At 37.1% G+C, this 8,451-nt stretch overlaps 1 non-coding gene across 1 annotated transcript; it reads left to right on the forward strand.

Annotated features, from left to right (window-relative positions):
- Positions 1 to 7,574: 7,574 nt before the first annotated feature.
- Positions 7,575 to 7,681, forward strand: LOC145027998 (small nucleolar RNA R71). Its single transcript, XR_013675757.1, has one exon. It is a non-coding gene; the product is annotated as a small nucleolar RNA R71 (small nucleolar RNA).
- The last annotated feature ends 770 nt before the right edge of the window (positions 7,682 to 8,451 follow it).

The raw sequence follows: 8,451 nt of genomic DNA on the forward strand, positions 1-8,451 counted from the left end.
TTGATGGGCATTGACAATAGTGACACAGGAAATCCAGAAAAGCATTCTCTTCCCAATGGAAAGGGATCGACCATAGTCAACTTGGTTGAACAAATGGTAAAGAGAAAAGCTAAGTCTGTGATAGTCCCGTGTACCATTATCAAAGGGTCCATATGTTTATATTGCCAAAGAAAGGGTCATTAGTTGCGAAGCTGCCAAATTTACCTAAGGATGTTAAAGTCAATAAGTTTGACTCGACTTCAGGTAAAGTCCACTATCTAACTCTGCTAAGTTTCTATTCTGAGATTTTTGATACATGATGTGACTGGGTCACATGGTGATGTTTTAAGAATCAAAGAAAAGTAAAGGAACTTAAAGAAAGAATATGTTGAATCTGATCGCACAGATGGATTTCTATCGCGTTGTTTGAAGATCGGATTCTTGAGCTACTTCTTAGGAGTTATGAGATATTGCTTAGGAATAGATAACAACAAGTTTTCATATGGGTTGTAAGGATAAGTTTTTCCGCATAGTTTAAAATAAAAGAAATTTTTGATTTTATTTATTTTAAATATCCTTACAATGGCATTTGAGGAAAAATTGTTGCTTATATGATTCCATTAATAGCAAGAGTGGAAATATGAAATTGATTCTTTCATTTGTGGTAATGTCTAAATTTATCAAATAAAGGAAAGATTCTCATCACCCAAGTCTCAATTGGACCGGAACTTGGAATCATGCAAGGTGTATAGCATGATGAATGAGAACTTTCAAGTATTGGAAAATTAAGACTAATTACTTATTCACATGAATGTGTGAGTCAAGTAATGGACTAAGGGATCGAGTACATAGTCATGTGCACTGATTAAGTCCACCACAAAAGATTAATAAGACTATTCATCATAGTTTACTAAAGCTCAGTAAATATGATTATACTTACAAGCGTAAGTGTAACTCTGAGACATTGGAAAAGGTTCCAATGTAAGGCAGAGCGAATAAGAAGAATCAACTTAGGCAGAAAGATAAAAGTTTCTCAAATCTGAAAAGATGGGAGAATCCTTTAGTATCAGTTTTGTGATCATCTTAATGATTAAGAAACCATATCAAAATTAGTTCTCTAAGGAAGTCTTAGTGCATTCTTATGACTAAGAAGAAGGGATCTTGAATTGTTGAAATGGTTAAATCAAGAAGATGAGTCATACTTCGTTCCAATACAAGTCTTAGAGTCATACTCCAAGATTGTAATTTGAGTGATATGTCTTAAAGAAGGTTTAAAACACTTGACAAATGTAAGAGTAAAACTTTTCTACTCTTTTACATTTGAAATTGGTAAGTTGTGATGTTTTGGATGAACCAAAGACCAACTTAGGCCAATTGTGTGAAGTGTTTGTCTTGATTAGAATCCACACTATCTCTTGGATGTTTGACAAGGAAGTCTTATAGGTCAAGAGGACAGTGGGAGTCTTAAAGGTCTTGAAATTCTCAAGAACTAATCAAGAATGAAACCTGAAGTTCTTCACTAGCACACGACTTGAGGTTTATAACCTATCATGTTGACATATTCTGTGCCCATTCCAATCAAATTTGGCTTTGCATATGAGTTCTTAGAGTTCTCAATTGGTTGCACAACAACTTGGAAGCAATGGTAGGCCCTTGAGCTGCCAGGTGGCAAGAAATTAAGATTGAGTTCAATCCATATGGTTTTGGATTTGTCATTATCTTTGTCTTGTGATTATGGTTTTGACAAATTCATATGGATAGGAACTCATACACCATATAAATCTAAGTGTCATAAGGTTTCTCTCCGATTCACGAAAATGATGGTGAGGAAACACTTTCACTAAGTAGATTTTAGTTAGATAGCAATTGTGTTATTTGCATTCTCAAAGTCGTTAGTGGAGCGTGTGTGGTTTACCGGCACACTAACTTGGACTTGTGAGAAGTGGCAAAAATGTCTAACCATTATGATTACGGCATCCCTCTTCATAATTGTTTAGACACACATGTGAGCTATCTAAGAGAGGTGTATGATATTGATAAAGTCTTATCAAGGAAATCTAGTATCAGAAATCTGAACTTTGGTAAGAAAGTCAATAAAGTATTGATTTCTGGAAGTCCAGCTGATTTTTGAGAACATGTCAAAGCTAGTGGGAGCATAAGTGTTATGCTAATAATCATCATGTTAGTGGGAGCATGATATTTATGATAAAGATTGCAAGTTAGCAATGTTAATTATAGAAAACAAAAGGTTTCAATTGGGAAAAAGTTGTTTTGCTATAATTAAGGGAGAGGAAATTATACTTCATCTCAAATCTATAAGCTTAGATCGTGAGGTTTTAATCATTTAGCCAAGGATATATATGAATTTCATGTTGCAATGGCTCAACATAAGGAAATTCTGTATATGGGTCCATTATTTGTGTTCTTAAATTCGATTATGATTACGGCATCCCTTTTCATAATCTGAATTATGAGAACTTGGCAAATAGAAATGGAAATGTTATAGAAAAAGACTGGTTAGTCTTTATGTGAGACATCATGAATCGTGTCCCATATGCTTCGGATATAGGACCGATTACATGTGCTATATTCATCCTTTCTAAAATTTTCCAAATGCCTAGGGCATTAAGAAGGGAAAAGGTTTAGAACTGGATATGACTAAAAGGATTAAACAATTGTCGAGGAAAATCTAAGGTTTACCAAAGATTGGTTGCTCAAGGACAGTTGGAAGTATAGTGATAATTCTGGAAGGACCATATTGACATAATCTGTAAGGAGGCAACTCTTGTTCAGAAGTGATAGTCAAAATGAATCTGGAAATGTTTCAAAGTCAGAAATTTCAATCTGTGTAAGATTAAGGAAACTTAATGCAAGAAGGATGTTTACAAGGAATTAATCTCCTTTGGAATACTCTGTAATGATTGTTGCCAAGTCTTTCTGACTTTGTGCATAATCATTACAAGAGGATCAATGCATATAATTTTAGAATCTAACAGATTTCAGTAAATGACATGAATTTGGAATTCTTGTATTTACAGTAAGGATTTGGGAGTGTGAATAGAGAATCATTGAAGTTATGTTCAATGGATCTAGTTCACGAAGTAAAGATCATAGACAAACATAGTATGCATACTTGGTGTGTGGCATAACTAGTATTTAAAAAAAACATAGTGTACAAGCTTGGAGCATGGGACAACTATTGTTTTAAATTCAAGAATAAAGTTGATAGCTGAAACAGTATACAATGAATAATGTGTAATCATATGGTGATAAATAAAAGGTGTTTTATTTATGATCATAGGTTTTAATTGATACCATATTGGATTCAATTATTATTGTGTTTCACTTTGCATGTTTTGACTTCCCGAATAAACTAGGTTATTCTTCCGGAATGACTAAGTTATTCAAACCATCCACAGTCGGTCATATGTTGGAAGTAGATATGAATTAAGACTATCATGGGTTGGCTTGTAGAGGTCTAAGTTGTTGGACAAAGGGCTACAACACTCATGAGTGCTCATAAGTTCTGAGTATTGGATTCAACCCGCGCTCATTGGAATCACTTCATGGATTTTATCACAAGTGATCATGAGACGATAATATCTTATATTCTTCAAACCTAGAGATATGAGTTGTTACTATGAGTTGGTTGTACATTGATTGCACGAAACTGCATTTGGTAACTCGGTGCTATAAAATGTGTCTTTGTGTATGATTCAACAAGTAGTAGAACAAGCCATATGAGTCGAAGTTTATCCATTCCTTTTACCTTCGGGATAAAAGCGATATCTGTGGGCCCCTCGATGATTTGATGATGACAAATGGAAGTGCTCGGCCGGGCCAGGACTGATTTGATTTGTTCAATTAGTTAGTCGTCATAAATCGGAAATCGGGAAACAACAAATGGACAGAGAGAATGATTATAATCCATGTCTCAGTCCATATGATATCTAGAATGGAGGAATATATGATCCCTTATCTAATGGACAAGTCATTGACAAGATCAGAGTTCATCTACAAGGTCAGAGTTCGACAGAAGCTTTTGAGAGCTACGATTGCCAGTTGGTTCCTGAAGTCATACACAATAATAGTTTTAGACTTATCCAAGTGGGAGACTGTTGGATTAATGTCTAAGTCCATAACTATAATTGGTAAGACTTGACCCGACCCGGCATGGTCCATTTGGGTTGCATACCATCATGCACTTGGATAGACTAAATGAGAGAAATAAGACACTTATGGTTATTAATATACTATAAGTTCTAGTATATTAATAATAAGAATAATGAGATTATTTAATTAGTATTGATCAAGAATTAATCTAGCATTAATTGAGTGATCAAAAGAAGACTAATTAAATATATGGGTTGATTGTGTAAATCATCCATACTTGTATAGTGGGCTAATGCTCCATAGATTATCTAGTTGGGCCAAAACCCATATGATGCTCCATGGATGCTCCATGGTGTATTTGAACCCATGGATCCAAGGAAATGGAAAGTCATGACAATTAGGGTTTACCCTAATTGTATAACTATATAAGCATCTTATTCTTGAGGAAAAACCGGCCACTAGTGAGAGTAAGAAAGGGCTAGCCGATTTCATGAAGTGTAGAATTCTCTCTAGGTTATTCTAAGTGTTTTGATGATTGTGAACCATTTCAGGTGTCACACTTGGGGCACTAGGCACTCAAGCTTCATGAAGACTTTCTACATGAAAAAGGTATGTATTCTATCTTGTTATATCCATTATTTTGTATGCTAGATTAGGATAATACCTTGGATGTTCATATTTGCATGTATAATAGAGAAAACATAGATCCAAGGTATTTAGGGTTGCATGTACACTTAGGAGTGTTAGAATGCTCATAACCCAATAGTAAAAATATATTTTTTTTTTCTGTAAATAACATCGACTCAGTGAGTACAGTCGCGAATTGAAACTCATCCGGATGCTGAATAGACTCGTCGAGTCAGGGTCAGACTCGCTGAGTCACTCGCAAACATTTCGAAAACTATAATTTTGTCCATGTATTTATAAAAAATAAGATTTAAACCACCCCACACTCAAACCATGCGTACTCTCAAGCAGTCATGTTTGATGATTTAGAAGATGAAAACAGAAAAAGAAAATCCTAAAAACGAAAATCAAATAAAAATAAAACGAGAAAGATAAAAGAAAGCAAACTCTCATAACGGGTTGCCTCCTGCCAAGCGCTTCTTTTTAAGGAGTCATTAGTTGGACTCCTTCCCATCTACGTTTCTTCATTTTCCTACATCGGGAATGCACACCTAATCTTTTGCGGTTTATACTTCGTCCTATAGGCATGTATCTTCCTCTTGTTTGCCCGTCTCAATTCTTCTCTCTTTTTCCTTGTGGCATTTTCTTTAATTGCATGCATGTTCCTTTTCCCCATCTTCTTCTTCTTCACCCCATTCTCCTGAGCCCTCTTTTGTACTTCTCCTTCTATAAACTTAATTACTTCATACTTGATAAAAACTCGGGCTCGAGGTTTGGTTATAGTTGACTCAATGAATGGGTTATTAGCATCATCTTTCTTAACCGTTGTATTCCCTTCTTCTCCAAAACTTTCCTCCTCTTCAAGTGGAATGTATTCATCTTCTTACATAATTGTATCGAGGCAAGCTACTTGAACGTATTGAAAGTCACCATACGCTTTAACAATTTTGCCTTCTGCTGCTCGATCTTCTAAAGAATTAGGAAAAATCTTCATGTCCAAATCAGAGAAGGGACTAGTGACAAGAAGGTCAAGAATATCCAAACTGATGAAATTTTCGATTGGACTCGTCGAGTCTTTCAAGTCGACTCGACGAGTCGGTGCGAATTCCTCACACTCCATTATGTTTTCTGACTCAATTCCTTCCAGCATCTTCTCTATCTCCTCTAAGTCCTTTTCGACATCATTATTTCCTCCAGAAGATAGTAGAAATTTACTTGGATCTACTTCTTGTAAGAGTGCAAGTTCTTTTTGGAGTATTTCATCATCCAAATCAATGAAGGGAATTTCTTCTTTTCTTGCTTAATCTCTGGTATAACTTTAAGCATAACTGACTCATCTCCTACCCTCAATGTTAGTTTGGACTCGCATACATCTATCTATGCGCATGCAGTATTCAAAAATGGTGTCCCCAAAATGATTGGAATTTTGGGGTCTTCTTCCATATCAAGCACTACAAAGTCCGCGGGGAATACAAATTTGTCCAATTTTATGAGAAGATCTTCACAAACAACTCTTGGATAAATGATCATCTTGTCCGCCAAATGGATCTTCATATTAATAAACCTTGGCTCCGGTAACTTCAGCTTCTTGTAGAAAGAAAAAGGCATTAAGTTTATACTTGCACCCAAATCAGTCAATGCTTGAGTAGCAAGTATATTTCCAAATTGGCACGGAATTGATATACTTCCCGAATCGCCCTTCCTTTCTGGTAATTCATTTAATAATAATTCCACGACTTCTGCCATATCTTTTCTAGCAGCAAAGAGACCCTTAAGCAAGTTCAAATATTTGGGTTTTTGAAGCATCATTTCAACAAATGGGATGTTGACTTGAAGGGCTTTAACATGGTCCAGGAAAGCTCTGTATGCTTTGACCTTTTTCATCTGGTATGGCTCGAATTGGAAATGGAAAAGGAGGCCTATAAGGCTTTAAGGAAACAGCATATTTGTCATCAGGGCATGGACTCGTCGAGTCCATTGGAGGGACTCGGCGAGTCAGGTCAGGCTTAGCTGAACTCGACTCTTCTGTCTTTTCTTCTTGCACCTTGGTTGAGACCTTCTGTGCAGGGGTCATAGGAGTGAAAAGTTCCCCATAACTGGATGTTATAACATTCACATTCTCCATTCTCGGATTATTCTCGGTTTTACTTGGAAGTTCACCCGATCTTCTCTCGTTCACTTGATGTGCTAGTTGCCCAAGCTGTTTTTCAATGTTAAGAATAGACGCTTCATGATTCCTAAGTATATTTCTAGTCTCTTGTATTGCAACATCATGATCATTGTGTCTTTTCTCGTACGCGACTATAAATCTTGTGAGCATTTCTTCTAAATCAGCTCTTTTTTCCACAATCGGTTCTTCCTTTTGATACAAACCTCTCTTTTTACTCGTATTTCTCTTCCTTTGCCTTTTTGTATTCTTCATACGGGAGCCATTCCTTCTTTGGTTTCCACCAATTCTCATCGTATCTGTTGACACTTGAATAGAAAACTTGCGCCTTTTTGTTTCCATTCTTATCCAAATCATAGTCTTTAGTTAGGTGCGGTCCCCTACAATTCTCACATCCCACTCGGATAGCATGGATTGTTTGATCCATCTTCGTCATTCTTCTATCTAAACTGTCTAGTTTAGCCATCATTGTTGCCATGCTATCGTTGACCGTGCTCACTACCCCCTACTTACTTTATTTCGTGGGTTATAGTATTCTCTAGAATGTTTAGAGAACTCTTCAATTAGTTCTTTGATCTCGCGGGGGGGGGGGGGTGGCTTCCTTGTGAGCAGGCCTTGCGAGTCAAGTAACTGCCTTGTGGTGACATTGACTCCATCATAGAAGATGGAGACTTCTTGTTGGCTATTAAGGTCATGATGTGGGCAATTCCTTAGCAGGCTCTGGTACCTCTCCCAAGCTTCATATAGTCACTCTCGAACTTGTTGTTTAAAGTTAGCAACGGCCTTCTTAAGCTTGCCTATTTTAGAAGGTGGGCAGAAGTGATCAATAAATTCTTCTTTCATTTTAGCCCATGTGGTGACCGACCCGGGAGGGAGTGATTTGAGCCAATCTTTTGCAGCACCCTTGAATGTGGCTGGAAGCATGCGAAGTAGATAGGTCTTGCGAGGCACATTTGGAACATTAAAGTAATCAGCTACATCATTCACTTCATCCATGTGCTTGTAAGCATCTTCGTGGTCTTTTCCATAGAAATGAATCTCCTTTAGTTGAGCGAGTATGTGGCCCTTTAGTTCGAAAGTAGCAGTAGCGGGAATTGTGGGTTGCACAAGTCTCGGGTGAGTATCATCACGCATCCTCTTCTTCCATTCCTCCATGGGGATTTCATCAATGTTAGCCATGACAATGGCTAATTCGTCGTCAATGTCGGACTCGTGCCCGAAAGTGGGGTCTTCTTCTCCTTCGGTTTCGTACTCGGTGTCCTCTTTGATCGGGTCTTCTATTGCTATAGAGGTGCTGGAGGCTCCTGATTTGCTGCTCTTCTTCTTGCTGAAAACGGACTTTGGATTCTTTAGTGGCGAGTTCTTTGAAGTAACGGATTCTCCAATGGAATTTCCTTTGTTCTTCCTTAGGGCGTACTCTAGGTCTTCTAATGGAGGAACCAAAGGTGTATCAGCTCCTCGGGTCATGAAACAACTACAAATAAAACAAGAAAAAATGTGTAAAAAGAACAAAAGTAAAATAAAAACTAAAACTGTGAACAACGATGGACTCGCCGAGTCGTCAT

Source organism: Lactuca saligna, chromosome 1 (genome assembly GCF_052625555.1).
Source record: "Lactuca saligna cultivar CGN05327 chromosome 1, ASM5262555v1, whole genome shotgun sequence".
In the NCBI taxonomy this organism is placed as follows: Eukaryota; Viridiplantae; Streptophyta; class Magnoliopsida; order Asterales; family Asteraceae; genus Lactuca; species Lactuca saligna.